General features: G+C 46.1%; 1 long non-coding RNA gene across 1 annotated transcript; it reads left to right on the forward strand.

The window, feature by feature from the left end:
- LOC104150989 (uncharacterized) lies at positions 1-24,282 on the forward strand. Its single transcript, XR_695709.2, has 3 exons — positions 1-262; positions 14,120-14,600; positions 18,969-24,282. It is a non-coding gene; the product is annotated as an uncharacterized lncRNA (long non-coding RNA).
- The last annotated feature ends 200 nt before the right edge of the window (positions 24,283-24,482 follow it).

Consider the following 24,482-nt stretch of genomic DNA (forward strand, 5'->3'; position numbering starts at 1 on the left):
ATTGACTCTGAGGGCTGCGCTGTTGAAAGGTATTTGTATAAAGGCATCAGTTCTGTACAGAAAACTATATCTATTCCGGAAGACTTGAGAGCTGGAAACTCTCCAGGAAAATGTACACTTTTTCTGTATAGCGTGTTTAAGAGTAGGGTTTCCTTGCTGGTGCTCGGATGGAGGTGACTCTGGGCACAGGCTTGAGGAGGGGAAACCACAGCTGCTGCTGAAGCTGCATCAACACTAGGAAACGAGCTGGTCGGACCACGGTGTAAGCACCACTGCTGCTGGCTATTAATGCTACCTGCACTGCTTGGACTGCCCTTTGCGCTGCTAATTGTAACTCTTTGTGGCACTGCTGAGGAGGCTGAAAGGAGGAGTGGGTCCAGAAAGGGATTAGGCATGCTAAACTGACGCTTCAAGGAAACACTCTGTGATCTGCATGCAATTAAGCCCCTAAACTGGTGACTGCTAGCGTGCATACGAGGGAAAGGATTGCTTTATCCTTGCATTGCGCTTTATACTCTCTGGTGCAGCATTTAATACTGTCAGGGCAAAGCATGGGGCTAGGTGGACCCGTGCCAGTCGAGCCATTCCTCTGCGGGCTTGGCGCTGCCGCAGGCACCTTATCGCTGCTGCAGTTTTGCCTCTTGCCTCGAGCATCCTGACGCTGCGGCCCGCTGCCCTCCAGCAGGACGGCGGCTTCGGCAGAGCACTGACCCCGCTCCTCTACGCAGAGGCTGCTTAAACACGGAAGAACGGGCTTTTCCCCTCTCTGCTGCTTTTGTAAAATCAAGATCGGGAAAATCCCTCCATGCGTTCTCTCTGGGCCGGCCCAATTTCTTCCTGTCACAACTTTCGGAAAATAACTTGGGGCTGTCTGGGCTGGCACTGCATGGTGCCAATGACTTCTGTGGGTAGCGAACCCTAAGAAGATAGCTGAAGCTCTTGTTTCAGCTCCTCTCATCCCTGGAATAGCCAGTCGTGTCGTACATGAGCACAATGTCCATTGCAGAGTGCTATTTTTGTCCCTTTTCTCCTCTTACCTTCCTTCCACGGCTCACTGTGGAGAGCCTCCCCCTGTATTGATCTAGTAGTTTTAAGAGATATCTAGAAAAGTTGACTTCTGCAAAATCTTCTACCCCTTGAAGAGCTGGACTGGTTTTCTGCTCTAAACCAGTCTGCTCCACTGGCTGACTCCCTGACTGTTGGATACTACAGGTATTACACTTTTGGAGATTGCCAGGATGAAGGGTGGTGTGATTTCCCCCCTCCCCCCCACCTTGCTTGGGTTTATACAAAGAGTGGTGTAATCACAGGTTACACAGGGGTTTTTGCACTTGTGGGTTGGTTGTATGTCACAGGCAGAGCAGGAAGCTGAACCAATTAATCTGTCAAATTCCTCTAGTGCTGAGAGGGCTGGCAAAAGTCTGCATGCAACGATGAGTTGCTGTTCTGCGCAGAAAAGCAAATGTGTCTGAGGAACCAATCTGCTGGCTGCAGACTTGGCTGGGAAATCAAAGTCTGCTTTAGGCGCTTGCACTGACAGCTAAGTGGACAGCAAAGTGTTACAGGGCTGGAAGCAGATCTGGTGCTTTCTGTGCTCTGCCACAGACTTGGGATAGATGCGTCAGCTCTTAGTGCCTCGTGTTCCCATTTGTAAAATGAAGATCACCTTTCTTGCTGCTTATTTGGATTTTAAGACCTTTGTGACAGTGACTGTAGCAGAGTATGGAGTCTATACAGAGCCCAAGTAAGGACCACGATCTCAGATGAGACGTGGGGACTGCAGCTCAGTGTGGCTGCAGACAAATAAAGGGGATGGGTTTATATGAAAGGAGGGCAGTAACTAAATTCAGAATGACCTACTTAGACCAAGCTTATTGAGTTACTAGGTACTAATGAAATTCAACATGAAGAGCAATGAGATAATAAAGAAAGGAAATTGCAGTGACCTGTGAAGGGTCACCTTCAGTTGTTGTATTCCAGAGCAAGCACGTTAGTGGGGAAAGGTTTGGAAATCAAAGTGATTGAAACAGTAAATAAGCCTTCTGCATGATATTCCAAATCAATACATCAGAGGATTATGCCTGCCTTTAAAAGTCTCAGTAAAAGTGCTGAATAAAAGGCTGGGGAAAATCGTCCTAGCCTACCTCAATAAAAAGCTCTTTCTCCTGCCCTCCCTCCTCCCTTCATTTGAAGGTGTCTGTCTCTGCAGAACTGAAATACCACTTAAAACTGTGAAGGAGGAGTCCAGGACAAAATGGAGGTTTTCTTTTTCTAAGTGTGTTTCCCCATTAATAATGTCTCTGTGGATCTGTAGGGGATTTTACTGCATATCATTTGACTTTACTGAAGGGGCATGAGTTTCACACTGGTGCGATGACACACGCACGCACTGGGACACAAACTGATCTTCCTTGCAAGAAACCTTAAAGTTTAGGTTCTGTCCCTGAGAACTTCTTGTCCTGCCCTTTGAGAAGTTAAATTTGGATGTTTGTACGTGGGGTGTCCCCTGAAACGTAGCTGGCAAGGGCTGCTGAGAAGAGATGAGTTGGATCTCAAATGGGCTATGTCCTAAGCCGCAGAGGGCTTTGTAGATGAGGACCTTGATTCACTTTAGAAAGTGGATAGGTAGGTGATGGGAGCCTGCAGTGCTGAAGTGATTTGCTGTGATGGGAGGGTCTGCCAATGTGAAACCTGGTGTTATATGGAGCCTCGCCTAGAGGCTACTAGAAGGTTGTTTGCTATAAAAATGTCCTTACTACAAATTGAAAGTGTGGAAACTGGGCAATAACAGGGTGAGGTGGATTGTCATGAAGGGTTTTTAAGTTTCCAAGTTTCCTTTGTTGCCACATTTGAAAATGGTAGCTCCAAGGGTGGACAGTGGCTACGTCTCGGCAAAGGGGGCTTTCAGCCTTGCGCACGTCCCTGCCTCCTAGTGCATGCAGCACAGGGCGCTCGCCACTCGCTCTTTGGCCCGCTGTGAATACATGTGGCTCCTGAAAGGAAACAAACAGCCTCATCAAAAAGTTAAATAGTCCTCAATAGCTGGGATTGACTTAGAAGCAAAAGTTTACCTGTGCCCTAGCTGTCCGTCTCCACTCTCCTGGTTATTCTCTATAAAATTTCAGGCTAACTAGGAATAACGCTCAAAGTGGAACATGTCTGTCTCCTGGCTACATGCTTCTGCTTCTCTTTAAAGACCTTTTTTGCTGAGGAAAATAGCCAACTGTTCTTCTTATGTAAGCCAACGTTTGGCAGGGCTGTCTTTGAGCAGAGATCACTACGGGGAATTTTGGTCATTTGTTTCCTAGTCTCAAACATCATCAACTCTCAAGGTAATACACGTCTAGAGCAGCGTTTGGCAAGCACACGACAGTTATAGTTAGCGATGCGAGTTGTGTAACCTGTTTGTCAGGGCTGGGGACACAACTTTGATCTCGGACGTTTGTTTTGTTTGTTTTTTTGGCTGTAGGTCTAAAAGTACAATGGTGAACCTGATAAATGGCAGATGAGTCACTGTAGCCAAGGGTTTATCATGGGCCAAAAGCAGCTTTGGGCCTTCCTTGTCCCCAGGTTAGTCCCAGGCAACGTGGCGTTTGCCTTCCGCATCGCTTTGCTCCGCGCGGAGACCAGAGCTGCGCGTGGCCAAAGACTTTCCAAGATATACTTCTATAATAACTCGTACAGAACAGCGCGTTTGGAAAAGAATATATGTGATGCTAGGTGCAGAGCTATTCATGATATTTATTTCACTGCTTCCAGCTTGGATGTAATAAATCTGCCATCTTGTCCCTGTGATGCACGCTTCTCTCTGCAACTGGGTTGCTTTTTAAGGGAGAGGGTGTAAGTAATTCCTCCCGTCTGATTTGTGCTGAATAACGTGCTAACGGTGATGTCTATCCCCGAGTAAGCATTGGTAGATGTTTTCTTTGTTTGTGTCAATATCTATTGCATAAGGCCATGGGTCTGAAGAAAATGATTTGCGCAGCTGGTAAGAGAAGTACCGCTGGCCTGCGTTTCTTCCCGACGGGGGATGCATGAAGAGACTGACAGCTGAGCAAAACTTCCCAGCGGCACACATTTATGCTAAGTTATTGACGGGAACGTTTCAAAAGGACCGCAAAGAACATCTGGCAGCTTCTGCTTTACGTTTCCTCTTTCCCTAAATAATTGAAGTGCTTTAATTAAGTTGCAATCTTGGCTATATTTATCACTGGACTTTTACGGAGCCTTTCGTCCCAGGGCCTTAAAGCAAATGACTGAAGTCGCACAACGCTCCCAGGAGATGTCCTGTCATTTTCCTGCTATGCAAAGAAATGGGGAACACAGAAATAGCCAGTTGGCAAGACGATGCAGGAAACTGTTAGCAGAGGGAGGAAGGAAGCCGGGGTCTCCTGGGGTCTCCCACCGCAGCTTCTTTATGAAAGCCAAGCTGGACTGTAGGATACTGTGTCTACTTTCTGTTAGTTCAAAGCACTTTTTACAGGAAAATATGATTTCTAATATTGGAAATAAGGGCTAAAATATGCACGTGTCCTTCCAAGGGCAAAAATACTTTCCTAAGCTTCTGAAAATGCACTGCTTGTGTCGGGCAAGGACACTGCACAGTTCCTTCTGCTCTGTTTAAAAATATCTCACAGTTATAACCAGTGTAAACATATTGCCAACTCCCAGGCTGGATCTCTGGAGTAGCACACTTGACAGCACGGATGAAGTTGCCTTTAATTAAATAAAGGCATACCTACCCTTCTGGATATTAAAATCTTGCACTTTCCCTGTCCCTTTCATGGAAATTATGATGATATTTTTAAAATTTCGTTCGCTTTCAGAGACCTGCACTCTGTGCAAGAGCTTCTCCATCTTGGCCTCTAATGAAACTACCCTGAAGAGAAACTGTTAAGAGTCGTTCTGCGCTGGAGCTGAGCCTCCCTGGCACGCTGTCCGCGCTGCGATTCTCGGCCCACCCAGCGCTCTGCTAGCTGCTCCCTTTTATAATGGCTGTTCTGCCGCCTCTCGGCTTAGCGCTAATCTGCCTAGATAGCCTGCTGCGCTTCAGGCAACGTGACGGCTCTGTCGCTTTGCGGGCAGCGCATCCGCCGTTTGGGGTGGAATTTGATGGGAATAAGGCTCAGAGCAGGCTAGTCTTTACCTCAAGTTAAACTTTCTGAGAAAGGTAGGTCCTGCTTGTTGGTCTGCGCCATCTCCAAAGTGATCGTTTCTAATGAAAGGGGGGGAAAATATGTCCTTCCTACCCAGAACTTGGTGGTACACTAATTAAAAAATAATATTTTCCTCCTGAAAGACAGGGAAGCATGCTAAACCTGGTAACCTGTATAGCATGCAGAATACCCCTGGCCATGGGTTTGTACCTGTTGTTGAATATGATGCATCAGTTCACGACTAGCATGAGTTTACTCGCACGTAGTTGGTCCTATAAAGTTCATACATGCATACAGAAGGGCTGTTCCAGCAGGTCAGTGCAAGGACTTGTTCTCTTTCCACCGGTCCCTCTCTCAGGAGACTATAGAAATTCGGAAAATACCCTAACAAATGTATGTGAATATAACTACACAGATATGAACGCACAGATATGTACATTCAGTGCTTGCTTTGTCTATGAGAGAAAAAACCTTTAGCTTTACTTAAGCTCACCTTTTGTAAGCACAGCAACTTATTCTTTGTATGTAATACCAGCTGGGTTAAGAATTGCCTTTCGGAAAGGTTGTTTACGGTGCTGGAAACTGGTATAGAAAGCATCTTTACCTCAAGGAAGAGACTAATTTCCTATAAGGGGGTTTGTAAGCAGGGGTGCTTAAGAGGGGAACAGCACTAGCAAGGTGGGGTTTTGCTCTGTAGTTTCTCACAATAGCCTGGCAAGAGGTTTTTCATGGCTAGCAGCGGCAGAGGACTTCAGTGAAAGGAACCCAGCGTGACTGATTTCTTGCACTGTAGCATTTTTTGTTCACAAGCTAATTCCTCCCAAACAAAAGAACTGTGCATGTGCTGGAGAGGGGAAAAAGCAAAGGAATAAAAGGAGGATGGAGAAAATGGGCTGGTACTGTTAAGCTAACATCAAATGTTCTTCTTTTCTTTTTTTTATTAATTGGCTGAGCCAATGTCAAAAGCCTCAATAATCAAAACGGAACCGTTTCAGTAATAAGCTTCGTATTTGAAGCGCTGCAACTTGTACTACAGCTGTTCCAGGGCTACTTAATATACCTTAATGAACAGATATAAAAAGGGCAATTGCAGAGAGCATGAACGTGAAGTCACGCCACTGATTTTTTGAGGCACGTGGGAGCAATGGATGTTCCTGCAGCTGGAATCTGGGCTCCAACGCTCGCACCTCTATGGCACTAGCTTAATCCTGCTAGGATTAATATTAATCAGCACTTTTCAAAGAACATTTAGGGACTTCTGTGAAATCACTGACTTGCTTACGAGAGATGAGTTAATGACGGGGTGATTTAAGCTCCAGCGGAGTTACTGACTGGCACCTGGACGGCGCCGACCTGCAGCAAGCACAGCACGTCGGCAGGGCAGGCTGGGGAAGCCGGCTCCATCACAGCCTGTGCGAGAGCCAGCAGCACGTCTTGCTGGCCCCCTCCCAGGAAGGGGACCCCACGGGCCTGGGCCTGACTGGGGCCTCTTACCCAGGCAAAACTCCCTCTTTTATGAGTTATGGGAGCCCATGCGGAAAGGGACGCTACGGAAAACGCTGCCAATGTTAGTTGTTTTAACTCCTGCTAAGTAAAAATGTGAAGACAACACGTGTCTATGCTGTTTCCACTGTGCTTTAAGAGTCGTCTTTGAACTTTCAAAGCCATGCTGTAGAAAGCTCCAAAAAGGACCTTGTTCTCTATGGCCTTTTCTCATACATGTGTTCTTAGAATTTCGGAAGTAGTGGTCATATTCTAGGCTTTTTGTCTTATCATACTACGCTTTTTTCTTTTACTTTTTTCTTTTTTTCTTCCTTCAGTGAAAATCCCTCAAACCTCGTATTCAAGGGCTCTATTTAGGACTTTGGTAGCCAAGGTTAAAACTACCTACTGTGTCAGGTTGATCCAGGACAGCGGCTCACGTGACACTCGGCAGTGAGCGACGGTGGGAGGAGAGGCTGGAAAACTTGGTTCTTGCGCAAGGGTGTCGGGAGCAGAGCATGTTAATAGCGCTGCCTCCAGTGACCGGCCCAAAAAGAAATGGAGAAAACTCTGCTGAAGCAGAAGTTTGTGTTTTCTTGTTTCTTTTTATGTTGTCTTTTTTTTGGATAGAATAAAAAAATTTAAGGCATACGCTTTTGCTCTGAAATGCCAGTCTTGGCAGACAGGTTTTGTATGAGGTTCTGGCAGTCCTCCTGTACCCTTTTGGAAAGGAACGAAACCAAGACCATGTGTGATTTGATAAATACGTTTGCTAACCTAGATTGGCTTTACCTGGGCAGCAAGGTCCTGCCTTCCTGTCCTTGTGTCTGTCCAGCATCTGTCCAAGGAAGGTGCCAGCGGAGCCAGCTCCCGCGGCTCAGCCTACCCATCTCAGTCCTGAGCTTTCCTTTTGGTTGGGTTTTGGCTTTCAGAGAGCCTTGGGTGTTTAGATGGAAGCTAGGCCAGTCAAATCTAGGCGAAAATGTCAAACCTGTTATCTTTCAGCATTTTTTTTTTTTTTGGAAACTTTTTTTAAAGCTGACTTGCACAGACAAGGCAGCAAGCGCTAGCCACTGATGTTCAATATACTTGCTTTAGTACAGAAAAAATAATACTGGTAACCCCTCACGTGGGCTATGCCTGCTTGTTGCTCTGAGTGCTGTTTTGTAAATAGTGAGGCTAGTTTTATAAAACTGCAGGTCACTTTGTTTTGCATATGTTCTAGTGATGCTAAAACAGCAAACAATGACTGTCCAGAGACAGTCTTGACCTAGTTTAACCCATAGATTTGGGAGACTCAGATAGACATAAAGATACTGTACATAGTCATTAAAAAAAAGTCATATCTGATTCGTGTAAACAGTTATTTTCTCACTGATCTCTTGTATGAGGAGACTTCCTGTGAACTGCATAATTTCAAGGAGAAAAAAATGCAGTGAGCAAATACATCGCTGGGAGAGCCCAAACTGCGAAAGGAAAACAATAGGTGTTGGTTTTTTTTCTCTCTTCTTCTTACCAGCATCAATATATATTCTGTACGTATATCACACCGTTCTGCTCTTCCAGGAGAATGGCTCCAAATCCAATTGCTTCCCCCACTGCCATCTCCAAGATTAGTTTCCCCCCTCAATACCAGCGCAATCTGATGTGAACACAGAAATGGAGACAGGTGATTGGAAAAAGAGTCGGTGACAGGTAACAGGACTGGAGCTGCTAAACTTCTGACATTTCTGAGTAGTGGAGAAAGAGCTTGAAAGAGAAGGGGGAGGAAAGGTGGAAGAGAAAGGAACAAACAGCATAAGGGCAAGGGGAAGGAAAACTGGATGAGGAACCGGTGGCAAAGACTGAAGACGTAGGAGGGACAGCACCCGTGTAAGTGGCTAGGTGTTTTGGAAGATGTTGCAGTGGAGTGAGAAGGTGTTGGTTCCTTAATCTGGAAGGTGGCGTGGGCGGTTTTACTGTTTGTGTGGCACGTGTATACGTTCAGGTTATCTCACGTGTCAGGAAAGAATAGTTTCTCCTTCTTGTTATGACCCAAATGTTTTCATTTCTATGTAGACAATAACTCAAAAAAATATATATATATATAACTTGTAGTGTCGTTATGAGAGTTCCTGCAATGTGAACATTAAATTTCACAGCACCTTAGTCATGTGGATAAATAGTACTGCTAGTTTAGAGTAGAGCTACTAGCTGGGAAGCAAAAAGCCCACAAATGCACCCACCAAGCAGAAGGATGCAGGAGAAGCTCCCCAGCCCTCTGTTCTAGGGCCCTTCCCTCCTGCCGTCCTGCCCCAGTGCTGAGAGTAGGTAGGTTCACGGGCTTGCTGGGAAAAGGAGGAGATGCTGCAAGTCTTGTGCCCCCTGGGAGGATGAGATAGTTACCTGAGAAAGCTGCCTGTGCAGAATAGCTGCAGGTTTAGCATCGATCTATAATTGAAATCAGCGCCCAAGCTATTAAAATACTCTCAGCTGGGGGCACTGAGGGACTAAGCTAACTTTACCTCAAACCCAGCCTTCTCGGGAGGTTTGATAAAGCTACCTCTGTTTTGTTTCTCAGTCTCCTCCAGGCCATTTCTCGCGTCCCCATGTCCATAGGTGCATGCGTCCCTAGCAGCCATGGGCACCCCAGAGGGAGGGACGGGGTCCGGAGGCTCCCGCGGGATTCGGAAAGGCTGGGCTGGCAGCTTGGCCGCAGCCTCTAGGGCACCCTCGCACCCTTGCTGCCCTCAGAGTCAGGAGCTAAGGAGGTTTTGCAAAAGGCGCCAACCTGACCAGCGCGGTATGGGCATGCTGTCTGCTGTTACACCGAAGCGTCGCAGCGCCGTGAGGCGTGTTGTGCGTCTGCGACATCTATGCTTGTGTGCAGGAAGTACTGCAAACAACCCAGTGCGCTCATAGCTGAAGTGTGGCTTTCCAGGTTCCTGACCCCGTCTCGCTCGCAGCCGAAACAGCGATTTCTCACTTAAGTTATGTGTGTGTTTCCAATAGCAGGTATCTCCTTCCTGCCTACGCACCTCTCATACAAGCGTGCGCTCCAGAGAGCACGGTGGTTTTGGCCCAAATAAAACGCAAGGGGAGAAAAGACCCAGTTGGGTTCATCCTAGTCTTGCTCTCCCCCCCCCCCCCCTTTTTTTTTCCTTCCCCTTAATTTTTTACTCCTGCCCTCTTTCTATATGCTTGCCCCCATCTTGCTAAGCCTTGATACTGAAGGTACAGTTGTGAAGAGCTTCATCTGCTGAGGGGATTCATGTTTCTTCACATTCCTCCTACAAGACTTCAAAGATGAACTTGTTACAGGGCGTTCCAGATAATGAGAAATCCCCACGTTGACTCTCCTTCCAGGCTTCTATTTTTGAGCTTTGCCATCAAAAGCCTCCTGGTTACTGGTCAGCACAAATGGAGTTGTACTTGTTTATCAGACTGATAAATTAAATTATGGCAAGAGGAAGGCATACTGCTTTTTTTTTTTTTTTTTAAATAACTAGTGGCATATTCAGCTTTCCTCCTGAGAACTGTTTGCTCCAACATGACTGGCTCTAAGTCACAAATGCTTAGTGACTTATTCACATCCCACCTTAGCTTCTCTTATATGTCTTTATAGGAAATTCTTTATACATGTAGATGGCTGGTACTGCAGTCTGGTTTAAGTCCATCTCTAAAATGAAGAGATTAAATGGAGCCCAAGATTATGAAGGTGTGGGTGGAACAGAAATAGAAAGCAAAGGCAGCGTGCAGATGTTCATGGAACAAATGCATACAGTCAGCAAACTTTTTCATGTGAATGCCACAGGAAGTGGAGAAAGGTTTTGATCATGCCAGCACTGTGGGAAGCTGTACACCTAGCTCAGGCGCGTGAGAAAGGAACGAGGAAGGCACTGATGCACTGGGAACTCTCAAAAATTGCCCTTTTTGTTTTGGTCAATATTGAGACTCCTGTATGTCTTATCTATTTTATATACCTAAGTTTCAAAATGCTGATCATCTTGGTGAGTGTGGTGAATAGTCAACTAGCAGATATGCTGCACTGAACACCTTGCTGGTTCTGCAGTAGTGCAAAGAGGTAGAAACTGGATCAGCGTTTTTCCCGAGAATCAGGGTGGCTAACTGATATCCCCTAAAGATGACAGATTGTTGCGGTTACCTTTCCCTTCTTTCTCCCTCTGTTCTCCTGTTGACTGATATTTCCTTAAAACAGAATAATCCCCCAGAAGCGGTAGGAAGGAGCCAGCATCCTTGGTGACAGACAGGTAACCTGTGGACAGTAGAAGGTCATTTGGATTTAATACAATGTATGAAGAGAGATGACACTGCATTTCTCATTAGTGAATGTTGTCTAATGTCAGAAGTGTCCTAAGTGGCACAGAGGTCATCTCTGTGGAGCGTCTCATCACCTTTTATATTATTACTATTTCTTTTTCCTGAAGCACTGCCTGAGTTTCACTCAAAGCGAGGCCCAGTGCTTGCACAGAGTTGCCCCCGTGGCCCAGGCTGTGCCGCTGAGCATAGGCGAGCTGGCGAAGGTGGGCCCAGCTCATTGCAGAGGCAGAAATATCAGCAGCGCTTTCCCCAATCAGATCCTGGTTCACTGCCGGGCAGGGAATGGTTTTGTGCTGATCGACGTCTCTGTAACTCTACTCAGTAATTGCTGGGGGAGTAAGAGTCGCTCCCATGGTGCACGAAGGCACAACGCACGCTCAGTGAGGCAACCTACTTCCAGCTACCTCTACGGCTCTGTTTTGGGGCAAGTTATTTCTGCGCCCGAAAGGAGCAGTTTGGCCACGGTGCCTACTTTGACTTTTACAGAGCCTAATGTCTAACACCATACGACTGTGTCAAAATTACCCCAGCTAATTCTAGTTTGCGGCTGGCGCGTGCGAGTTGCGTCTCGTGCTTCTCATCGGTTGTGTGCAGGGGAGAGTGTTTTGTTTGAATTGGCCCTGAAAAATCCTACCTCTTACAAATATTTTGACCTGCCGCTGGGTTATAGAAATCTATTCTTAGCAGCAAATGGTACTATGGCAACTGTCCCTGCAATATGACACAGTAGCGAGAATTTTATCTTCTTTTAATCTGTAACTCACAAAATACCTTCTGCACATCCCAAGCCACCTGGCTTTTCCCACCCTCTTCTGAGCTGGGGAAGCAGCTCCTTCCCAATTTTATTTTTTTAGTTCAGTCTGAGGCAAAGCTATCTTAAGCCAATTTAAGCAGGTCTGAAAAAATATGCTCAGTCCCAGCTGTCATAACCTATATTGCAGGATGTTCCCCTTGCTTTCCTATGACACTTTCCCAGTTGCTCGTATGATCTCTTTTCCCCTCAGGACTTGCTGAACAATTCTTTGACATGGCTTCTGTCACCCTCTGTGTCACTCTTTGTATATATTACCAAAGGTGATTTGTCAACCTGAATTCTAAATAAGCTTGGTTGGCACATTTTTAATCCATACAATGTATTAGCCTCCAAATAAATAATACATCTACTCAAAGCCTCCTCCGATGAGGCAGGCTTGTGTTTTATGAACTGATTTATTTCCCTTACGATAGCTGGAGTCTTTGCTTTTAAGGGCCTGCCTTAGAAGAGCAGGAGGCCTGATATTATAAACACACTCGGAACTGGCAGTTGTGGACTCAGGCCCTCACACGCGTTGAGTGATAGACCTGTGGAAAAATCTGAAACACTTCCGTCCTCTCGATCCCTGCCGATTACTTTATCTACAAATTTCTCAAGTACGCTGTGGGCTCGTACGTGCCGTTCTGCCAGTAACCGGGAGCTGCGCGCGCTGCTTGCTCGAGCGCCGAGCCACCTACGAGTTTCACAGTGTTCGGCGAGTAACTGAAGGGATTTATGTGTTCAGTACATCCCATGCGCCATGCACCTCCTCAAGAGGCAACGGGGGGATAGCACCAACGAGGTCCTTGAGAAGTTCTGCAGATGATAGGCTGAACTAGTCTCTGATGCAACCCCGTTGACTTTAGCGCACCGGTAACTACCCTGGAGCAGGAAAAGCAGCACGCGAGGGCGTCTGCTGTGAAGTGGCTCTTTGCCGTTTGCTGCTTGGGCTCTCCTTGTGCTGCTGCCCTGCCAGCGCGCCACCGGCACGTTAGCCGCGCTGCTTTGCCGAGGCAGAGCTGGTAACGCCGTTTGTGGCTCTTCGGCAGGGTCCCGCAGGCGCTGCGGAAGTTAAATTGTCATTGCCAGAACGTGGGCACGAATAAAAATACTTGTCCTGATTTCTCTGCCGTAGTAATCATTTCTAATATAAATCATTAACCTTCTTCCTCTCATAAAGGTGGTTTAACCCTTCGGTCAGAAAGAACAGCGATATGCTAAATATCGCATTTTAAAATTAACTGTTTCTCCTCAAGATTTTTCTTCCTTACTCGATGTTTATTGATACTGAGAAACATTTTTGGCAACTGTCTCCCTTTTATGAAACACAGTTTGCTGTGATTTTTATATTTCGTAAGTTTTCTGTACTGGAATATAAATACTCTAAAATACTTGCTGTTTGCTCTCAGTGCACTTGTTCCAGCTTTCCGATAACGTTCCCAGTCCACAGTAGGACGACCCACCGCACTTTAAAGCTTATCGTGAAAAAGGGAAAGGAAGGGAAAACAGATGAAGGTGCAGCTCCCTCCCTGGCCTGCCCTGTTAAAGGGAGGACTTGACCTTCCCACGCGACCTCTGCATGGAGGGAACCTACTACTTGGGGCAAGGATGTGAACTTTACTCCCCTGTCCCGGGGCAATGCCCTAAACTGTCGGGTGAGGCAGCCCGTGGCTCCGTCCGTCCAGCGGGTATTGAATTACGTGTATAAAGTGGAACAGCTCCCGGAGGAAAGGAAGCGACGGTCTGACGCAGCCAGGGCGCGAGCTCGGCCCCGGGGCCCGCAAGGCGACTGGCCCATCTGCTCCCTTAGCCGGGTTAGATGTGGGGTCCTCCCTGCATGGGCACCTTTAGGGGGTTACTCGATCAATGCGGTTGCCGTTCTCGCAACGGGGCTCGTGTCATCACGAAAACCTCCTTCAGACGGCAGCTCGCTACGTCCCTGCTCTCCCCTGGGCCTGCCTCTATAAATAGCTCTTTATCGCGTGCGTGTAGTTACGTGGTTTAGTCCTCCGTGGTTGGTGCCCTCGTGAGTTGCCTTGCGCCTCCTTGGCTGTTATCTCCCGCCGTGCATGTAGCGTGTGCTTGTCACTGCCTGTAATCACTCTGTCCTTGTGCTGAGCGTGTAGTCCAGCACCTGACACGAGCAGCACCATGCGTTCGGTTCATGCCGTGCATCTCCCGAGTGCTATATTTGGATGTCTTTATCGCCCAACGCCACAGGTGCTGTGTGGAGGCCTCTGGTAGCCTTCTGATGGACTCCAGACCTCCTTCTCGTTGGGCCGCTATCTCGCTGCTTACCAGCTGCGCTCTCAATCATCCCATTATTTTAATTGCGTTGTTCCAATAATTAGGTTTCCTGTTTTTTCAGGCCTGGGTGCTGTTATTTTAGCCTACGACTTGTACGCAGGCTGGGACCGAGCTTTGCCAATTTGCGTCGCGCACTGGCAGAAGGCACACGGAGCAAACTTTCGCAGCGAAGCCGTGCGAGGGTCTCGGGCGCTGGTGCACAGAGCAGAAGTGTAAGTTCATCTCTTCTGCGCACACCTCACTGCTGAAGACCTCTCGGGAAACAAAAACGAAACCTTGGCCCTTCCGGATCTTTGAACAGTGAATGAAATATGTGTATTTTCCTATAAAGTCTATGCGTACTTCTAAAACTTCTAACAGAAGTTTCATTTTGGAAGTTTAAGAATCAAGAACATGAAGGAGCAAAAATGAAAAAAGAACCCTGCCAAAAAGGTCTCTGGGAAAGAGCGCAGTACGTGCCTCTTGCCTTTGAACAACCTGCCTGTTGAACAGCAGTGAGAGGGAAATATCGCTGGCATGCAGAGAAGTAGCAGTGACAGCGTGTAAGTATATATTCAAGCCTTCCCTTTTGTCATCATTAACATAAACGAGCTGGAAGTTTATTTTTTCAAACAAGACCAGGTATTTTAAAAACACTCAGTGTAGTACGCTCATGCAGGCATTGACATGTTTATGCAATGTTTTTTGTGTATTTTGTCCTCCAATTCTATTTTAACCTGTAAAAATTGAGATTTCTCAAGCTATAGCTAGCTACAGAACAAATGCTAGCACAAGTGTTTTAGTCTCGTCTTCAGCCTCCTTGGCGTTTGTTTTCCGAATGCAAAAAAAATGCTCCACCTTTCTGATACACGATCGCCTAGAAAATTTTTCCTCTCTAAACCTTTTTCCTTCAGTAAATCATGCTGTCTGTAACAAGTTGCTGTGTATACTTTCCTATAGGAATAATTTGCAATAATGTTTTATTCCTGTAGAAATACATTTATTTTCCATAGGAAGCATGTGCAATAAATGCATTTTATTCCTCTGCATTTGTCACCTTGAAAAGACGCTTTCGGGTTTATTCATCTTCCTATCTTTGTGTTGAAATGCATCATTTTGTTCAGACTCTGATGATCTTGTAGGATCTGCTTGACCTTAAATGAAGGCCTTTCCTTTTTTTTTTTTTCTTTCCCCTTGTCCTCCTCCTCTTCCTCATTGCAGTGGCTTCCTGCACCTTCAGTGTTTATGCCTGTGAGGCAGGTGGAGGAATCCTTTCTGCCAAATGAAGTCTTGCTCGTTACGCAACAATTTGTTGCCTCGTTTAGCACTGCGTTCCCCACCAAGCCTTCTCCATAACCTATCCCTGGAAGCATCGGTGGCTTCTGTGGGAGCTTCGCTTTGGCTGCTCATAAGATCCTCCCCACTGCCAAAGCCTGTTGCGCCCGTCCTCAACCAAGGACAGGGTCTGAGGGGGAAACGTTTGCGGTGAAGGTTTTGGGTCAGCTGGCTCTGAAACGATCCCACGCCAGTCAGGTCCGTGCCCACGTGCGTCCGGGGGATGCGGCGACGGGGTATAAGGCAGAGGGCGCGCGTGGTGCGGGCTGGGGGCGAGCGAGGAGCGGTGGAGGCGGCTCTGCTGGGAGGCAGCCTGTGTGTTGAAGTCGTTCGTCGTAGGGGGTGCTGGTTTTATAGTTACGCCGCGATATTCAAAAGTACGCATTTGTTCAGTGCTATTATGAGTTCAAAAAGATATCAAAACAAAAGTGCCTGGTTTAGTGCTGGCTGAAGGAAAATGAAAAATTGGATGAGTTTTTGGATTGAGCCTACTCCCTGTTCTTATCAAATGCGCAGCATGTTTCCTACTCCCCGCGTCTTTCATTACAGCTTTTCAGAGTTCCTTCTTAAATGCTCCTCCTGCAGACATGGAGAGAGGTACAACTGATTAATTGTATCACAGTAACATTCCTTAGAGGTTGCATAAATGCTTCTCTTTCTCGTTCTTCTCCTTTTCCAATTTAAGTGCTGTTTACTTTCATGCGTTGCTGGATTTGAGGCCCAAGTACAAGTGAGGGCTCAGCTGAGTCCTGCTTCCACGTTTGCGTTGTTTTAAGAAACAGGGAGTGGGGATTTCGTGTTTCTGCTTTATTTCATGCTAGACAACCCAATGAATGGTGGGGTCATCGTTGTTTTCCCAGGGACTACGGACCGTAAACTGCTCCTCCTTGCCTGCAGTATGAGCCACGTTCCTAGGGAGGTTGTTCTCGCCTGGAAAAAGGTGATAAAGAAAATCTTCTGTGTCAATAGAAAAACCCCAGTATTTCAGTTCTTATTAACCTAAGCAGCTATTTATCTTTTTCCTGCAGCGCAGTGTGAATGCAATCTAGTCGTACTGTTTAGAGAAGACTCAACTGGTGGAACAGTAGGAAGGTCACAGCAGAAAGCAGAAAATCATCGCAACTCCTTGGGAGCCAGTTACTAAATCCTTTTCTAGAAATTTTCTACAGCATCAGCCCTGTGCACACAGCAATTCCTTATTTCAAAAAGGAGTGACTAATGTACAGAGTACCCAGAATAAGCATTTTATTAGGGCATTGCTTTTTAATATAACAATTTTACAGTCTAAACGCACTTCAGAACCAATTATCTCTTGTAATACGAGCTCTGGATATAATGGAGACAGAATAAATGTCTCTGTAATTAATGACAACTTAAAAACTGCTGCATCAAAAGCTCTTTGCCTGCGAGTCTTTTTCGCACACAGCTACGTCTGTGAGGCTAACAGGTTTTTCATGTCTGCGCAAGCTGCAGTAGGCGTTTGCCAAATGGGATGTGCAGTTGCTGGCTTTCACGGCTAAATGCCAGAGCTGCTGCTTTGGGGGCTAATGCCTGGGGCACCTCCACTTCCCACTAGTCCATCCTAGAGTTTATGGCTCTGTTGTTTTGCAAGCCTGGCCCATTCTGAAACGTTCTTCCAGCAGGATCCAGACGCTGGCACGAAGCTGCTGATGCGCGTATCCCTGACAGTGCTTTCAGCTAGGGAAGCTCTGAGTTCAAACGCCGTTCCTGCCTTGCAGGTACAGCACAGGCAGCAAAAGTACATTTTCATCAACGTCATCTTGTTATTGCACCCTTATCTAACAGGGCTCTAAAGTTGCCATATCGCACATTAAATTTTAACCGCCACGTAACCACATCCTTTATGTACCTTTTCCTTTAGGAAAGAGGCCTTTTCTGTGCCAGGAAAGAGGTCTTGTGGTTAGAAGTTTCTGTGTTTGTCTGAAGAGTCTAATGGGTCTACGTGCTCTGCCTTTAATATCCGCCTAACTGGCTAAGAAATATAGCATATAGGAAACCTAGGCCCTTTATGATCAGCTAACCTGGTGCCAGGTATCCTCGCCTCATAGCAAGCTTTCTAATAAGGGTTAGACCTGCTTCTGCCTTATCTTCGCAGAGCTGACGTGACTGGAAAAACATGCCCTTTTCGACCACCGTGGAAGGGTGCCTGGGGAAACTGAGAACCTACTTGGATTAGCTAAAGTGGTGTGTGGAGGGTTTGTTTTTTTGGTTTGGGTTATTTTTCAGACTGGTCCACCTGTGCTAGCAGAGCTAACTTGCTATCCCAAAACACAAGTTCAGAAGCACTGGTTTTTTTTTTTTTTTTTTTTTCCCCCTCTGTGGACCAGACAAAGGCTATGAGCTCTCGTAGGCGACACGCGTAGAGCTGTTAAATTTGCTGGTCGCTAGCTTGTGTTAGCTAACATGTTTGTATGTGCTGGTTTGGAAACACCATATATCTACTGCCTGGTACACAGGTCCTTTGGAGCTTGAAGCTGGAGGGTCCTTTTGGTAACCTCATACGATCCCTGGGTAACTCAAGCTTGGGAATTTCAGCCAACCACCTTTGTGCAGAGTTCAATGTTTCTTGTTTGTATAGAGCATACCTAGCGCAAACCAGGATAGTAAACTTGGGGGCTGAGCCAAGGATAAGCCTCCCATGTGTTGGTTAGCTGGCTATCGCGCAAGGTGTATAAAGAGTCCACCGTTATTTTTAATGAATTTTACATAGGTACATGCAGACTTTCTTTTCAGAAGGACACAGATGGAACTGAGAGGTTATGATTTTCTCTTACTAAAGCTGGTGTGAAAACTGGGAAGTTCTTTTATCCCAAACAGTCATGTCCCTACTTCTGCAAAAGCACAATGTTATTGTTCAGGCTATTTTATGACTGAGCATTTCTTGTTAATCAAATGATGGTGGTTACAAGCGAGGGGGAGGAACGCAATGGGCCTCAGAGGTAACAGAAATACACTGGAGTTGGAACAATCTGTTTCGATCTGTAAAATTCTTAGAGGGAAATAGTAAAAATTGCACAGGTTTCAGAGCTACTTACTGTGGTAAGTACTGGGTCACTATATATTTAGTAGTGCTAACATAAACCACAGAAAACTGTGAAAAAAATTCCTCTGAGTTACTACAGAGGAAGAAATAGATGGAGGTTTGCCTGCATGTTTTCCCAGCTGCTGCCATTCACTACAGATAAATCAGTGAATGCTCTGGTGTATTTTCTGCGTTTAGGAGTTTGGTAGACTTGGAGAAGGTCTGTAAGTGTTTCCACTCAGTCTTCGCTCTTTGGTGGGAGCTGAAATACAACTGTAGCAATTGCACTGAAAAATTTGATTTAAGGAAGGGGGAAAAAAAGTGTTTTCTGTGTGTTGTGTCTTCCCTACTCACCTGAGTAGTGAAGTAATATTGCGTGGCTTGCAGGCGTGTGCAGGATAACAAGGTGGTACCCTAAAATTATATCAGCTGGGTATTTACCTCATGTAGTAGTGGGTCATGTTGTGATGACAAGGTAAGATCAGAATGGATGCCTCTTGGAGATTTTCTTAAGGCTTCCTTGATGCATTGTAAAGTTGTGGTTTTTTGGCAGGGCAAAGAAGGAAGAGGCCAGACCCTTTCTGAAGGCAAATGAACTGTTCCGACTGTTGGAGGATGCTGCTGTATCCGTTTCGGATGTGATCCTTAGTTACAAGCGGAGAACGCTTCACTGGCTGCTGTCGCTCTGGAAACATTTTGGCGCGGTGAGGAGAGCTCCAAGTCCTTCAGCAGCCCCAGAGACAAAGCTTCAGGTGCTTTGTTGACACGCACGTTTTCTAGCTGCTTTCTAAGCTGGAAGGAGCACCTTTCCACCCGTGGGCTCTTGGGTGCTTTAGGAAGGGGCTTTTTATAATACGGTGCCTGTCTTGCACAGTTCCTAGCCTATACGGTTTTCCAATACCATCACCATTGTATAGTACCACAGCAGAGCTATCTGTTGGGGTTTGTTTTTGTCTTGTTGTTTTCGATGAAGCCTTTTCCTCCCTACATGCAAGAGCTCGTGAAACCCAGCTAGTACCAGTTCTGCAGGCGATATTGGTGAGAACTCCAGATGGTTATTATAAACGAACAGCAACCTACAGATTTTGCTGAATGTCATGGTACGAGCAGGAATACCCGGTAGAGCTCATCTGAAATCCTTGGTCAGGTGATGGCTAACAAAAAACCAAAAGGCAACCAGTGAGCTTGCAGGCAATGAGCAGATTTGGTGGGTACTAAAGTTCCTGGGGCCACAGAGTTGCCCCTGACGGCTGAAGAGCAGGAGCGTTTGTGTCCTGAATAGGCTGCTGCTGGACATAGGAGAGGATGTCTGAGCGCAGTTAGGTTTTCCCAAACTTCTACATGGTGGTGTTGCATTTCTCTTTTAAATGTTTGGCCTTTTAAAACTATTCTGGGCTCTTAGAACTGTAATGCTCAAAGTTCTGTTAGTTTCTGCCCGCTACTTACCACCTTCTCTGAACTGTGCATAGTGTAGATTTACCCTAGGTCCCCTAACTTCTCCTCGGTTCCTCTAACTGCTGTATAATTCTGGGGGTGGGGGTTGTTTTTCTGTGGTGTGCCACCCCCTCTGCTACACAGCATCCTCCGCACAGTATCCCAGTGTGGTTTCTCCCTTCAGAAGCTCTAGCACCTTTCTCTCTCCGTTTTGGTACATCAGTTCTATTCTTATTCAATTACTTTATTTTTAAAACGTTACTAAGCGTGGCAATGCAGCACTGAGAGCTCCTCCATCTCTCACGTTCATCTCATGTGTGATACTGTTTGAGTCTGAAATATCTGTTGTTATCTTTATCCCGTTACACTCAGCTTATTAAACTGTTTTTCTGTCGCTGCTCTACCAAAACACGTCCTAAAGCTCGTGCAACAGGCACCCCTCAGTTCTTTCCCTTCAAAGCAGTTGTTCCTTTTTTAAATGGATGCATTATGGTGATATTTCTGCTTACTGAGTCTGTGCTAACTCGAGCCCTCCTCCCCGGTTTTCGGGTCAGTGATTTCGTAACCGTCTGTACCGATGAAGGTACCCTCCTTGGAAAGCAAGAGGCAACAGCGTTTCCTGGCCCTCCGTCCATTCTCACGCCGAAAACTACCTCTGACGACTAACCGTGCTGAGACTCTCTAACTTTCTGTGCTACTCCCTTAACCTAGTTTGGTAAAGGAACTCCAGCGAGTAAATAGCGCATATAAACGCCCTTCTGAATCGTGGGCAAAGGATCGCCGTCCATACTGACTTTGCGCGCTTGACAATAACGCGTCGCGTTTCATCCGAGCCTCGCTAATGTGGAAGCAGCTGTTCACATCTGGAAGCTGCTCGCCGTGCCGCTCCGCTCCTGAGGACGATGACGACGATTTGCAAGAAACAGGCTGAGGAACGGGCGAAGCGCCCTCGCGCCTGGAGCCGGCTGGCGCCTCTGGCCCCGTCCGGCCGCGATGCCAACGCGGGCCACTTCCTAGTGACCTCTCAATGCAGACGTGCCGCTTTCTGCGGCTTGCTTTCTGCCCGTCTGCTGACACATTTCTTAGATGAGGTGGGCTGACTTCTGGATGCACCGTAGATCAGGAAGTTGCTGCATTTAAACACTGACCTTTAGCTTTCCTCCCACCTCCACCGATGCACAATTTAGTTTCACTCATAGTGAAATTTGCAAAATTACTCTGGGTAAGTTCTGCAAAGGTTTCCATCAGTCACGAATCTAGCCAAACAGCCCGATTTGATGGGGTTTCACTTGATGTGTTTTAATAGGAATATAAACATCACAGCAGTCAATTTTGGGAAAACCTGTCAGCTACTCTTGTTTGTTTAAAAAAAAAAAAAAATTACTCCCCGAGAAGCTCTGCAAGTCTGAGTTATTAGATATGTTTGCTGACGTTCACATTAGTTCTCCCCACCTTATGGAAAATATAAAAATAAAAAATGTTATAACTGAGTGTTTTGATCTAGCTTTCACAGCAGAAGACACGTTTAGGCTCTCACTAAATTTGTTCCATCTATGTAACAATGGTATAGCCAGAAAGAATAAATTAGAGGCGAGGTTAACATTTGACTAATCTGAATTAGAATAAAGCTCCAGAGATTAGGTAGTGTCTTAGTGCTGTGACATTCCCACTCTAAAGATTTGGGTATGAGTGATAACTAGAGATTCAGCTCTGATTCTGATAATCCTCATTAATAGGCAGCTGCGCAAGTCTCTAGACTATGACAGCAAATCACTAATGCTTTGTGAATAAGTGAGATGGCTTTATTGGCTTGAACTCCTAGTATCTGTTTTTTGGATGAGGCTTGTTTTTGTACCAAAGTTTGTGCTTCACCGAAGGTTCGGGGATAACGTGCGGTCGCTCGAGGCTCGTGCTGGCTGCTGTTGGTCCCTCCTGCTTCCCCCACTGCTGCGGGTAGTGAGGCTCGGGGAACCAGGGCTGTGCAGAAGGGGTAGCGCTGAACCAAAGACACTGCTCGGGAACGACGCGTGGGTTAAACCAGCTTTAGCGACTGTTTCCCCATAATGAATTCATCTAGAGAAGAATAGAATTCACTCCTCAATCTTGAAACTGAATAACATCTCGACTGATTAGATAAGGTATAAACAGTAAGTCACTCACTCAAATAGGATATGTCTATTAGTGGCGACAAAGCTCCAGTATTATTTTTGTGGCAGAGCAGTCTGGATTGGCTTGTTGAAACCTGTTCTGTTGATCTCCTGAGCTGTTGTCTGTAATGTTTATATTTTTTAAACATTTTGGCACCTTCCTGCACACAAGATTAGCCCTAAAATTATTCATCCTCTGAATTCTTTGTAGTATTGGAAAGTTGTTTTTGTTTCTTCATCAGCTGCTTAAAAATAAGGATGAGATACTCTATTTAAAAAGGTATCTTAATTATCTCTTGGAATCATCTGTTGAACTTGTAGCTCTGCAATACTTTTCAGTTTGTGGATTACATCCTCATGTCCGGATCTGGCTTTTTTTTCCTCCGTCCTTTCTTTAGGCAAATCGCTCACTGACATCACGCACTGTGAATTCTCAATTCCTTACTCATACTGGATGCATAAATCTCAGAGCTGCAAAAATATTTCCTTTCACGTTCCAGGGACCTGAAAGATAGCTGTGTATCTAGGAGGACAGGGAGCCTTGCCACAAAGGTCCGTGCTTTTGTGTCCCGCGGGCTTGGTGCTTGCAATGCCGTGTTCTGGAAATGAAACTATGTTCACTGGATGGTTCATTCGGGAGCATCATCTGATTTCAGCTATGTAAGGCAACATGGGAATATCAGCTTAGTGCTCTAATTTCTTGTACTCTTAAAACTAAAGCAGTCAAGATTTCCAAAGCCTACATGGTTTGGCTTGAGCTGTTGGAGAGGCTGAAATGTCTTTGAAAAGGCATACATCAGTCCCAAAGGGCTGCTAACAACAGCGTCCGATCTCCTGGGTTTGGATAACAACCTTCTGGTGCCTGGTCCGCAGCTCTGGAATTTCTCCCCGCTTTTTCCTTGCCCCCAGCCAGAATGACTCTATCTAGAGCCCTTTGCACAGGCCTTGTTCTTCCTGCCCTTGCTCTTCCACAGCAGAGTTTCATATGAAATGACTTTTGAGTCTCACCTGCGTATGAGAGCCAAATCAATTGAGCAGTCCCATGACAAGGCTCTCTGATTTAAGCAAATACTCAGAGATTCCTACGTTTTCGGGGCAGAGAGGCCGACAAGCTTACGAGCTCTCGACACCTTCCATTGAAGCTCTTTGAGTAGAAGAGCCTTCTGCACGAGGCAGAGAATGGGGCAACCTGGTGGATGATAAAAACAAGCTGTGGAAACGCTACCGGCAGGCACACTGCTCTGAGGGCTGGCCGGTATGTCCCACAGCCCGACGTGCGGCTGCAGGGCACCACTGCCAGGCGCCTGCTGCATTGGACTCTGCAGGCAGGTGAAGGGAGAGCGTAGGGAGCTCGTGGTTTGGTTTGCTTCAGATAAAGAGATGCTAGATGGTTTCTCCTAGCAGAAACATAGGAATGAAGTGAACAAGTAACTTTGGTGGTTGTGAGATGGAGATCCAGCCTTGGAGGTTTCCACGGGCAGGACCCCGCTGGTCGTGCAGGGCTGTGTCCTGGGAAAGGACCAAATGGTGAGTGCACCCAGCCTTCCTCCCTGCCTCGTCTGCTGGGCGGCTTCTGGGAAACACATCCCTCCTATTAGACGTCTTTGCTGTACTTTTAGCAGAGCTAAAATTTTCTGGCAGCGCATTTGCTGGCAAGCAGTGTAAAATTAAGCGCCTGTGAATCCAACTCGAAGAACAGTTGGCAGTCTATAGGTGCAATTTCAAAATAAATAAATAAATAAATGAGATGTATCAGGTTGCTCCTTTAAAAGCGCTCTGGGACTACATTAGCCTGGGTGAAGTATGAAGGAGCAAACAATAAAGGTGAAAAGCAAGTCGCTCTGTGTAGGTGGTTAAATCGAATTGAACATGTGATTATGCGACGGGGGGCATGGGTATGAATCACAAACCGTGCTGCCATTTTTAAAGTTGAGTGCCGCGGTGAAACAGACCACGCTATCGTTTTAAATGACATAAATGGGGCTTAACCTTGTTTCTTTCTGTCAATCGTGATTGATTATAACTTTTTGAAGAAGTTGCTAATTGTTAGGAATGCATTTTGCTCCGTTTTTCGGAGCGCACTGCTGATGAAGTATATGATGAGTCATCTAATTGAACAGGGATGTGTGTCATTATATAAGGAGAAAAACAGATTAAAAGTACCATGCCAGTGCATATTCCGATTCTGATTATGGTAAATAGACTTAGGAATATTTTGTCTTGTTAATACAAAATTTAAACATGTTGTTAGGCTGGAAGATTTGAGACATCAGTTTAAAAATAAACAAAGGAAAAAGCAAAAAATCTTCTTGCATCTATTGATCCACAGAAATTTGGAATGTCTTCTGGTATGTCTTCTGTCTTCAGAATGAGGAAAACTCTCCCCTTTTCTCAGCCGCTAAAGAACCTGATGTTTCCTTAACAGCCACAAAGAAGTTGCTTGGAGAGCAAGTGATGTTTCCAGTACCGTTTCCAGATGCTAAAGC

The sequence above is a fragment of the Struthio camelus genome, chromosome W (genome assembly GCF_040807025.1).
Source record: "Struthio camelus isolate bStrCam1 chromosome W, bStrCam1.hap1, whole genome shotgun sequence".
In the NCBI taxonomy this organism is placed as follows: Eukaryota; Metazoa; Chordata; class Aves; order Struthioniformes; family Struthionidae; genus Struthio; species Struthio camelus.